Source organism: Mastomys coucha, unplaced genomic scaffold (assembly GCF_008632895.1).
Source record: "Mastomys coucha isolate ucsf_1 unplaced genomic scaffold, UCSF_Mcou_1 pScaffold16, whole genome shotgun sequence".
Lineage (NCBI taxonomy): Eukaryota > Metazoa > Chordata > Mammalia > Rodentia > Muridae > Mastomys > Mastomys coucha.
Genome location: NW_022196898.1, coordinates 81,925,985 through 81,939,012, shown reverse-complemented (window position 1 = coordinate 81,939,012; position 13,028 = coordinate 81,925,985).

The following is a 13,028-nucleotide window of genomic DNA, read 5'->3' as shown; positions in this document are numbered from 1 at the left end:
CAACATAAGGAGCAAAACTACACCCTAGAAGAAGCAAGAAATTAATCTTTCAACAAATCTACACAAACTTAATTCCACCTCTTACAACAAAACGACAGGAAGTGACAATTACTTTTTCTTAATATCTTAATATGACAATTAATATTACCAACATATCCTAATCGATTGAAATCCAAAAATATGAGGAATTGGAAATTTGTTGATTGTCATCCAATGGTCTCTTTAATTTGGTAATTGGAGAAATAGGTCCAATATTGTGCAATCTATATACACTTTCAGGTTGTTTTTTTTGACAGTTTCTGGATGTGTACAACATAAGGTTCATGAAATCTTGCTTCTCCTATCTCAGCCTCTCTAGTAGTAGTATATTGTTTATTTCATATTTTTACACCATACTATGGTTTTCAGAACAGCTTATATATTTCAAAAGTATTTATATACCCAAAAGAAACATAGACGATTAACTAGGGAGGTTGCTTATCAGAGAACAACAAAGAGTGAGACTGAATGTTTTGCTTGACCTTTGTAACTCTTGTATCAATTTTGAAGAAGAGGATTTTATAAGTTACTCTTTCTCTGAGATGAATACTTTTCCAAATTATCACAGCTAATGAACCAAATTCTTACCCTCACCTAATGTCTGTGCCACCCTACAAACAGAACCATTGTTAATTGAAACAGTTGGTGAATGACTTTATGGATAGACCATCTTAATATATACACCATTTCTTAAATGGATGTAACCTGTTCTCTGTGGGCTTAGAATAAATTCACTCACTCAAGTCAAATAGCTTTGACCATAGCAGGAAGTCTGTATCCAAAAATCGAGCCTACAGTTCATTCCTTGGCACAGCAGAAGTGTCAACTCTCAGCTTAGCTACGATGGAGGTAAAATCCTTTCGTGATGTGAGGGTCTTTGAAGTACAGCCTTATTACAATGAAATCCAATGTCTAAAAATTGTTCTTATTTTGGGCTTGTACCACAGTAAGAGCCAAGATTTTAAACTCTACTAAATACAAAACAAACAAACAAAAACACTTTGTATATTTATGTTCATTTAAGAAAATACTAGTAGTGACGTATTATTTTGAAATATACAGTTAATATGCTTGGAGTTATTTAAAATTTATATTAAGAAAAAAGTATTTTCACTATTGCTGTAGATGAGCATCTACATAAGACTGTTAAATTGATTGTTGTTTTAAATCAAACAACTTTTATAATACTTATTTTATTGTTATAATATTTTATAAATTTTAAGGAATATGACAAAAAGGTATTGTAGGTATTGAAGGGAGGTCTCTGGGAGGAGTTGGGGTACAAAAGGGAAACAAGATGTGATTTAATTCTATTTGCTTAAAATATGTTTTTAAATGTTAACAAATTCAGATAAATTGAAATCATGTAACTTTTCTCATCATAATGCAATAAAAGTTAAAAAAAAAAGAGAGAGAGAGAAATCATCTTGGTATCAAAAGCTTCTTTTGGTGAAAACAGATGTCCAGCTGGGACTCTATCTCCCCCATATTCTTTCTCACTCAGTAAATTTTCCTACATTCATGGAACATACACACAGATCTCTGTGTGTATATATGTATGTGTGTATATGTATGTATGTATGTGTGCATGTGTGTTTATGTATATGTCTTGACTGTGTGTCTTTATGAGAAAGAGAAAAAACAAAATTAGTCTGTTAAAGAATATTTTTAAGGAAGTGATAAGCTGTTATCAATTTTAGAAAACCATGTATTCTTCATTTTTTCTTCTCTTCTTCCTTTCTTTTTTTTTTCAGTTGATCCATCACAAATCACAGCCAGTTTTGACAGGATGAAATGTGCTGTCAAAATACTGTCAATCAGGATTCAAGAGTTACTACTTTTGCACAGTATCGTTCAACACTTGCATTTCACACAGAAGCTTCACTTTGTTTAATGTTTAACTAGCACGTTAAACTGAAATTTTACATCCTGCTTGTAGATCCTGGAATCTGAATTTATAAGGTGGAGACCCTGTAGCTGTGAAGGTGCCCTGATCTTTGCAATTCAGCATAAGTAATGCTGTCAGACTAAGATGGAGTGGAGTTTCTCCTGCAGTGTTATCAACATCTTCAACAATCAGAGACAGGGAGATGGCTTCATGGGAAAGTAAGAAACATGGGCAGTGCTGACTGCACAAGCATGACCACCCCACCACCCACATAAATCCTGGCACAGTGACACATACATGCAAATGTCAGCACCAGGAAGGCAGAAACAAAAGCATCCTTTGGTTTTGTTGGTCAGCCACCCTAGCCTTTCCATGAGATCCAAGTTTAGTGAACTCTAGCTTCCATTAGACACACACACACACACACACACACACACACTCACAAACATACACATATTCACCACACACTCATAGACACACACATACCACATGTGATATACTCACACACAATATACATACATATCATATAACATACTATCCACACCACACATGTATACATACCACAGATACTACATACCATATAACACCTATACTTATACCACAAATAACATATGTATTCATATGTACTACATATACACATATCACACATAAAGCACATGTATATACACCATGTACTACATATATACATATCACACATAAAACACATGTATATACACCACATAAAACATATACATACACCACAAATAACACATGTGATGCAAAACATACAGAACACACTTCACACCTTATACACCCTTCCAGGTAACACATATACACATTCCGCATTCACATATCACACAGACACAGCACACGTCTTGTACACCCTATACTGCACACACACACACACACACACACACACACACACACACACACACACACAGATTGACTGCATTCCAAGATTGTTTATTTTCATTTTTCCTTGTCCGTGAAAAAGTGTCAGTCACAGCAGAACTTACACAGATGGGAGGAAAAGAGATTCCTTACTTACAGCGAAGGTTTGCATGCTGCAGGGTGGCAAACCTCATTTTAATAGAAAAGCAAACCAATGAACCAACCAGAGTTGTTCATATTTCACATCTAACATCATGCTGTTAGATGATTGGGTAGATCTAGTAAAATCATTAAATACTAGGTGATTCTATCAAGTTGGAGAACTAAGATAGCTATTTTTATAGATCAAACTTTATTTTTAAAATAAAAAAAACAGCTTTTATTTTCTTGAGTTTTTGGTAGTAATTTGATTTTTTACAACATTCTCTAGATTATGATAATTACATCATTTCCCTTGACTGCCTAAACATGACCTGAGCACTGACAACAGAAACCGGCACCCTATGTGTAAGGAATCGACACCCTAAGCTCAAGAGGCTCAACCCCAGACAAAGAACTGCAAGCAACCACAGAATGCTGACAGCAGGAGAAACAGTGTTCCCTAGAGAAGAGCTCAGAATTGTAAATGGCAACTTTTCAGAAAACAAAGTTAGGAATATCTTGCCTGGGATCCCTTTCAAACTTCCATTATGTCTGGGTATTGTTTCCTTCATTTTCTTTTTTGCTGAAATTATTATTGAGAAGCATTCCATATGGAAGAAAGATTGAATGGCTCTCAGTCTTGAAAGGCAAAAACATCTGGAATTACTCAGCCATTAATAAAAATCGCCAGTGCAGTTCAGAAATAAAAGCAGCACTAGGTGGCACTGGAAGATCGCGGCTCAGTGGCACTCCCTGCTTTCATTTTTCTCCTATAATTCTCAAGGGTCCACACAAGGGGAAGGAGGGGAGCTATGGGGGGAAATCGTGGCTACAGAGGTAAATATTAATTCCTTTGCCTGCTTTTCCTGGAAGCCATTCCAGGATGTGTTCGTGAAAGCAAATGGCCAATTTACTAGAAGCTTCAGCACAAGGCCCATTAACCATCCCGTTTAGATATAATCAAGGACAGATAAAGGGATTTGCACCCTGGCTTCTGTGGGGGCTTCTGCTGTTCCATTTGCTGAGACTGATGACTATAGCATACTGTTTAGATACAGCTCAAGTAATGACTTGCTATAAAGATACGGATGGCCTCGTTCATAGGTAAATAATCAGTCGTCACTTAAGAGATACACAATTTTCTTTCTTTTTTCCTAACAGAGCAAACACAAAGGGTTCTCTCTCTCTCTCTCTCTCTCTCTCTCTCTGAAACGGCACACATTCTATGTCACTAGAGTTATTTATTTTTCATTTTGCAATTCCTTCAGACTGAGGGTCAGCTTGACTAACCCGCAGCCGTGACTCATCTTTTATAGTTGAGGCATTTGAACGCAAGTCCAGCCCTGCTTCTCCCCACACCCACCCTAATCTTCTTTCACAAGACCATGAAGCCAGCCTTTAAATTCAGCAGAAGATGTTTCTGTCATGCGCTCAAGCTATAAAATCCATTTCCAGGTCTGAGAGATGGGAATGATATGTGGATATTTGTTTAAAAAAAAAATCACGGCTTCTTGTTTGTCCTCCCAGCTAGGTAATGTGAAAGGTCTTCAAATTCAAAATATTTTGAAAGATACATCATTTTTGTTCAATGCTTTCTTCTCAATGGCCAGACATTAATTTTAAAATGGCACTTTCTGAATACTTTTTGTTGAATATGGATATGGAATTAGAATTCATTTTATCTTTCAAAAATTAGAATGCAATTTATTTTGATCATATTCTTTTCCATGCCCCAACTCTTCCCAGATTCCTCACCATCATCCAACTTTATGGTCTTTTTCCTTTCTTAAAAAAACAAACAAAAAGAAAACAATAAAAAGTGCACAGAGAGAGGGGGCTCTTGTCCATCTTGCATTGAAAGCCTTTTAGAAGAATTTTTAAAATGTATTTCTTGAAATTTTCACTGATTTAGGTACAATGAATTTGATAGCATCAGCTATCTCCCCTCCTTTGATTTTAAATATTTAATGGCTCACAGAAATTGTGTTGAGTATTTCAGCTTCATTTTGTCAATCACAGGATCCATTTATCTCCTCATATTTTATTCTTTCCTTTAGCAGAAACCTGGATTGGAGCAGGCCTAATTAAACATGGGATTGGTCACACGTGGTGCTCTGGAATAGGGAATCATCCGGAGCTGGTTGGCAGACATCCAGTGTGAGAACAGGAAGCATCAATGTATCTCTTTAGTTTCTTTTCCTTCCACCCTCTTCATTTCTCTCCCCTTCTTTCCTTTCATTTTTGCCTCTCCTCTATTCTTGCCCTCCTTATATACATTTGAAATTAAATTTGGAAGTCACACTGTCTTAAGAGTTCCCCACACATCATTTCTTTCAATTCCCTGGCTAATAGTAAACTTTATTGATATATAACAGAGAAAATCACTATTCAGATAACAGAGTATTTTATGTTTGAGAAAAGACAAACTAAGATGTTTCTTTTCTCACTCCCCCTTATTCCTCTAAGTTGGTTAGTTTAAGATCAAGGATAGTATTATACACAGTATGATAACAGAGAGATAGTATCGCCTTAGTATACAATGTAATCAATTAGGAATAAGTCAAGAAACTGAACAAAACAGAAAAAGAAGAAAGGAAAAAGAGAAATAAAGAATAGGAGAGAGAGAGAGAGAGAGAGAGAGAGAGAGAGAGAGAGAGAGAGAGAGAGAGAGAGAGAGAGAGAGAGAGAGACCATCATTCCTGTGACATTTTGTGTTTTGGCTTGAATTCTGTTTCAAGATTTTCATTGAACTTAGTCACATTACCGAGACACTTACCAGAGATGAATGCTGATACGAAATTTCCCATCCCAGTATTGTTTGTCTAATGACTACAGAAGCTTACATCTGCAAGTGCAGGTTTTCATAGAACTGAATGCCATGGACTATGGACTGCTTAAGTTTTGAACTAGAAGACATAGTGAGGTATCCAAAATGGCCCAGGGTGAGGCTTCATTAAAGACAGAATAGAAAGGATGTAATAGTCCCTTTTCTCACCCACAATAATATCCTGACAGTTTCATTTCTTATGTTACTCAAGAAAAATAATATATTTTAATAGAAGTAGCCAGAAGTTTGTTGTCATTCTGAATCTTGAAGAGAAGTTTCCTGAGCTTGAGCTCAGTCATAACCTCCCTGTAAAAACATCTACCCTCTGAAGGAATTTCTTTTTCTTTTCAATTGATCCAACCTTCTGACTTAAGAAATAAAGTGACCCTTAATAATACTTATGGGATGAGAGTACAAACGATTAAAGAAAATATAAGAGTCCAAATGACTAAAGAAAATGTAATAAAAAGGATCTATGGAATGACAGATTCAGTGTAAAACAACAGTTGCCAAAGTATTGTTCTCACTCCTTATAAAGCATTTGTCTCGGGGAGGCTGTGGGTTCTACATGCCTTATTGTACATAGTAGTTAACTGTCACTGTTGGCATCTCCCTGGCTATATAGCCAAGAGTGGTATAGCTGGGTCCTCAGGTAATACTATGTCCAATTTTCTGAGAAACTGCCAAACTGATTTCCAGAGTGGTTGTACCAGCTTGCAATCCCACCAGCAATGGAGGAATGTTCCTTTCTCCACATCCTTGCCAGCACCTGCTGTCACTTGAGTTTTTGATTTTAGCCATTCTGACTTGTGTGAGGTAGAATCCCAGGGTTTTTTGATTTGCATTTCCCTGATGACTAAAGATGTTGAACATTTCTTGAGGTGCTTCTCAGCCATTCAGTATTCCTCAGTTGAAAATTCTTTGTTTAGCTCTGTACCCCATTTTTAATAGGGTTATTTGGTTCTCTGGAGTCTAACTTCTTGAGTTCTTTGTATATATTGGATATTAGCCCTCTATTGGATATAGAATTGGTAAAGATATTTTCCAATCTGTTGATTGCCTTTTTGTCTTATTGACAGTGTCCTTTGCCTTACAGAAGCTTTGCAACATTTTGAGGTCCCATTTGTCAATTTTTGATCTTACAGCACAAGCCATTGGTGCTCTGTTTAGGAATTTTTCCCAGTACCCATGTGTTTGAGGCTCACCTGTGCTTTCTCTTTTATTACTTTCAGTGTATCTGGTTTTATGTGGAGGTCCTTGACCCATTTAGACTTGAGCTTTATACAACGAGATAAGAATGGATCAATTGTGCATTCTTCTACATGCTAACCACCAGTTGAACCAGCACCATTTGTTTAAAAAAGCTGTCTTTTTTCCACTGGATGATTTTAGCTCCTTTGTCAAAGATCAAGTGACCATAGGTGTGCAGATTCGTTTCTGGGTCTTCAATTATATTCCACTGATCTACCTGCCTGTCTCTATAGCAATACCATGCAGTTTTTATCACTATTGCTCTGCAATACAGCTTAAGGTCAGGGATGTTTTTTCCCCCAGAAATTCTTTTATTGTTGAGAGTAGCTTTCACTATCCTGGGTTTTTTGTTATTCCAAATGAATTTGCAAATTGATATTTCTAACTCTATGAAGAATTGAGTTGGAATTTCGATAGGGATTGCATTGAATCTGTAGATTGCTTTCAGCAAGATGGCCATTTTTACAATATTAATCTTGCCAATCCATGAGCATGGGAGATCTTTCCATCTTCTGAGATCTTCGATTTCCTTCCTCAGAAACTTAAAGTTCTTATCATATAGATCTTTAATTTGCTTGGTTAGAGTCACACTAAGATATGTAATATTATTTGTGGCTATTGTGAAGGGTGTCATTTTTTAATTTCTTTCTCAGCCTGTTTTCCTTTGAGTAGAGGAAGGCTACTGATTTGTTTGAGTTAATCTTATATCCAGCCCCTTGGCTGAAGCTTTTTTTTTTTTTTTTATCAGGTTTAGGAGTTCTCTGGTGGAATTTTTGGGGTCATGTAAGTATACAATCATATCATCTGTAAATAGTGGTAATTTGACTTCTTTCTTTCCAATTTGCATCCCTTTGACCTTCTTTTGTTGTCTAATTGCCCTAGTACTTCAAGTACTATGTTGAATAGATAGGGAGAGAGTCCTTGTCTAGTCCCTGATTGTAGTGGGATTGCTTCAAGTTTCTCTTCATTCAGTTTGATGTTGGCTACTGGCTTGCTGTATATTGCTTTTACTATGTTTAGGTATGGGCCTTGAATTCCTGATCTTTCCAAGACTTTTAACATGAAGGGATGCTGAATTTTGGCAAATGTTTTTTCAATATCTAATGAAATGATCATGTGTTTTTTTTCCTTTGAGTTTGTTTATGAAGTGAATTACATTGACGGATTTCTGTATATTGAACCATCCCTAGATCCCTGGGATGAAGCCTACTTGATCATGGTGAATGGTCATTTTGATGTGTTCTTGGATTCAGTTGGCAAAAATTTTATTGAGTATTTTTGCATCAATGTTCATAAGGGAGATTGGTCTGAAGTTCTCTTTCTTCATTTGGTCTTTGTGTGGTTTAGGTATAAGCATAATTGTGGCTTCACAGAATGAACTGGGTAGTGTACCTTCTGTTTCTATTTTGTGGAATTGTTTGAAGAGTATTGGTATTAGGTCTTCCTTAAAGGTCTGGTAGAATTCTCCACTGAACCTATCTGGTCCTGGGCTTTTTTTGATTTGGAGATTATTAATGACTGCTTCTATTTCTTTAGGGGTTATGGGACTATTTAGATGGTTTGTCTGATCCTGTTTTAACTTTGTTAACTTGAATGTGTCTAGAAAATTGTCCATTTCATCCAGATTTTTCAATTTAGTTGAGTATAAACTGTTGTAGTAGAATCTAATAATTTTTTGAATTTCCACAGTTTCTGTTAATTTCTTCCTTTTCATTTCTGATTTTATTAATTTGGATTCTGTCTCTGTGCCCTCTGTTTAGTCTGGCTAAGGGTTTATCAACTTGTTTATTTTCCCAAAGAACCAGTTCTGGTTTTGTTGATTCTTTGTATAGTTCTTTTTGTTTTTATTTGGTTGATTTTAGCCCTGAGTTCGATTATTTCCTGCTGTCTATTCCTCTTGGATGTATTTGCTTCTTTTTGATCTAGAGCTTTCAGATGTGCTGTCAGGCTGTTGGTGTATGCTCTCTCCAGTTTCTTTTTGGAGGCACTTAGAGCTCTTACCACTGCTTTCATTGTTTCCCATATGTTTTGGTATGATGTGTCTTCATTTTCATTAAATTCTAAGAAGTCTTTAATTTCTTTCTTTATTTCTTCCTTGACCAAGTTATCATTGAGTAAAGTGTTGTTCAGTCTCCATGTGTATGTGTGTTTTCCATTGTTTTTGTTGGAATTTAAGACCAGCTGTAGTTCATGGTGATCTGATAGGATGCACGGGATTATTTCAGTCTTCTTGTATCTGCTGAAGCTTGCTTTGTGGCCAATTATATAATCAATTTTGGAGAAGGTTCCATGAGGTACTGAGAAGAAAGTATATTCTTTTGGTTTTAGGATGAAATGTTCTATAAATATTTTTGTTAGATCCATTTGATTTATAACTTCTGTGAATTTCACCGTGTCTCTGTTCAGTTTCTGTTTCCATGATTTGTCCTTTGCTGAGAGTAGGGTGTTGAAATCTCCCACTATTATTGTATGGGGTATGATGTGTGCTTTGAGCTTTAGTAAAGTTTCTTCTATGAATGTGAGTCCCCTTGCATTTGGAGCATAGATGTTCAGAATTGAGAGTTCTTGGTATATTTTTCCTTTGAACAGTATGAAGTGTCCTTCCTTATCCTTTTTGGTAACTTTTGGTTGAAACTTGATTTTATTTGATATTAGAATTCCTACTCCAGCTTATTTCTTGGGACCATTTCCTTGGAAAATTGTATTCCAACATTTTACTCTGAGGTAGTATCTGTCTTTGTCCTGTATGCAACAAAATGCTGGGCCATGTTTACGTATCCAGCCTGTTAGTCTATGTCTTTTTATTGGGGAACTGAGTCCGTTGATATTAATAGATATTAAGGAAAAGTTATTTTTACTCCCTGTTATTTTTGTTCTTAGAGATGGCATGTTTCTGTGTCAATCTTCTTTTGGATTTGTTGAAAGATTAGTTTCTTGCTTTTTGTAGGGTATAGTTTCCCTATTATTCTTTGTGGGGCTGGATTTGTGGAATGATATTGTGTAAATTTAGTTTTATTGTGGAATATCTTGATTTCTCTGTCTATAGTAATTGAGAGTTTTGCTGGGTATAGTATTCTGGGCTTGCATTTGTGTTCTCTTAGTGTCTATATGACATCTGCCCAGGATCTTCTGGCTTTCATAATCTCTGGTGAGAAGTCTGATGTAATTCTGATAGGTCTCCCTTTATATTTTACTTGACCTTTTTCCCTTACTGCTCATAATATTCTTTATTTAATGTATTTGGTGTTTTGATTATTATGTGACAGGAGTAATTTCTTTTCTTGTCTATTTGGAGTTCTGTAGGCTTCTTGTATAGGCATCTCTTTCTTTAGGTTAGGGAAGTTTTCTTCTATAATTTTGTTGAAGATATTTACTGGCCCTTTAAGTTGGAGGTCTTCACTCTCTTCTATACCCATTATCCTTAGGTTTGGTCTTCTCATTGTGTCCTGGATTTCTTGGATGTTTTGGGTTAGGAGCTTTTTGTATTTTGCATTTTCTTTGACTGTTGTGTCAATGTTTTCTAAGCTATCTTCTGTGCCTGATATTCTCTCTTCTATTTCTTGTATTCTGTTGGTGATGTTTGCATCTATGACTCCTAACCTCTTTCTTAGATTTTCTATCTCCAGAGTTGTCTCCCTTTGTGATTTCTTTATTGTTTCTACTTCCATTTTTAGATCTTGGATGTTTTTGTTCATTTCCTTCACCTGTTTGATTGTGTTTTCCTGTAATTCTTTAAGGGATTTTTGTGATTTCTCTTTAAGGGCTTCTACCTGTTTACCTATGTTCTGTATTTCTTAAGAGAGTTACTTATGTCTTTCTTAAAGTCCTTCCTCATAGTCATGAGACATGACTTTAGATCTGAGTCTTGCTTTTCTAGGTGTCATGGTGTATCCAGGAATTGCTATGGTGAGAGTATTGGGTTCTGATGATACCAAGTAACCTTGGTTTCTGTTGCTTCTTTCCTTAAGCTTTCCTCCTGTCATCTGATTATCTCGCGTCCTCCCAGCCTTCGCTATATTGAACTGGAGCCTGTTCTTCCTGTAATCCTGATTGGGTCAGACCTCCTCAGAGTCTAGCTGTTTCTGTGATCCTGTGATCCTGAGATTCTGGGTGTGTTAGAGTTCCTGGGTGTTAAGCTGCCTCTGAGACCCAAGATCCTGGTGTGACCAAGCTCCTGGGATCCTAGGATCCTGGGATCCTAAGATCCTAGTTGTTCTAGAGGACCTAGGAGTGGAGCCTCCTCTGGGGGCTGTGGGACTGGCTGCTGAGTTCTCACCCAAGGTAGACTAGTGCAGACTGGAAGGAAACTGAGCCACTGGTCAGGCAGGGTTCCTGTGTCCCTGGACCCTGCTGGTCCCAGTTACTCCAAGTGGTGTGGGAACAGATGTTATGTTCTCCTCACCCTTGATCCTAACTAAGATCCTCTGCGTGCTAGAGCTCTGGGGAGTGGATCCTCCTCAGGGGGCTGTGGGACTGGCTGCTGAGTTTGTGCCCAAGGTAGACTGGCACAGCAACACTAGCAATTTTTAATATGGCATTTTATCCTTCAAAAAGGAAATAACTCTGAAATTTTTGAACATGTTTGCATAGTATAAAATATAAATAGCAGTATTACCAGTGCATTTACCTTGCTTCTATACCTGAACTTACTGTTGGGAGATATCTTTCCGGTTTCTCACATTTCTGAATATTTTATTGGGCATATTTATGAATCATCCTACAGTAAAGTATAAGCTAGGTCAGAGGACAGAACTTGGCTTGTTTCTTATGAAACAGAGATAGAAGTTATCATCCACCCAATGCAATTAAAGTAATACCCATCATTGGAAAAATAGGAAGACATATTTTTTGAACTTCGGAGCTCTCTATGAATGACTGGGGCTTTGTAAGTCTGTGATGTCTTAGCTGGCTCAATGCACATACTGCATGAAATCTAATTAAAGTGTCCTATATTACTTTGTTAAGAACTGGGGCAAATAAGGAAAACACCAGTGAAACTCACTCTGCTTTCTAGTTTGTAATGAAGTCCATTGTCAAGTATCTATTTTCTATCTATGTATTTATCATCTATGCATCTATCTATATCTATATGTATGTATCATCTACCATCTATATCTATTATCTATCTTATATTTATCATATACCTATTTCTCTATATATCAGCTACCATCTTTCAATCTATTATATATCTTCTATATTCTATTTATCATCTGTCTCTTTCTATATATCACTATCTATCTATCATTTATCTATATCTCTATTTATTATCTACCATCTATCAATCTATTTATCTATCATCAATCTTCTATTAGTCATCTACACATATATCACTATCAATCTATCTATCTGTCTGTCTATCATGTATTTATCTCTACCTACGTATCCATCTATTTATTTATTTGTGTATTTATTTTTTGATAAGTTCACAATAGGTAGCTCTGGCTGATCTGAAACATAATATGCATACCAGCTTGTCTAAAAATCAGAGAGGTCTACATGTCTTTGCCTCCCAAGTGCTAAGATTAGAGATGTGTACTACCATCTCCAGATAATGATCTTACTTTTATATTTAGTTGTATGTATGTGTTTTGTGTGTGGGGGGGGTATGTTGAGCACAGATGCCCTGTATTACAGATACATCTGATGTCCCTGGGGCTGGAGTAAAAGGCAGTTGTGAACTGGTCAACATAGGTGTTAGAAACTGAACTCAGGACCTCTGCAAGGGTAGTATGTTTTCTTAGAACCAAATCATTTCTCAAGCTCTATCCATTTGTTTTCAAACCCAGTAGTCTCATGTCTTATTCCAGAATCTATGAAAGTGCAGCAGGTTAACTGTTAAGTTTATACGGAGAATAAAATACCTCAACAGACAGTGGTGGCACACGCCTTTAATCCCAGAATTTGGGAGGCAGAGGCAGATGGATTTCTGAGTCTGAGGCCAGCATTGTTTACAGAGTAAGTTCCAGAACAGCCAGGGCTACACCGAGAAGCCCTATCTTGAAAAACCAAAAA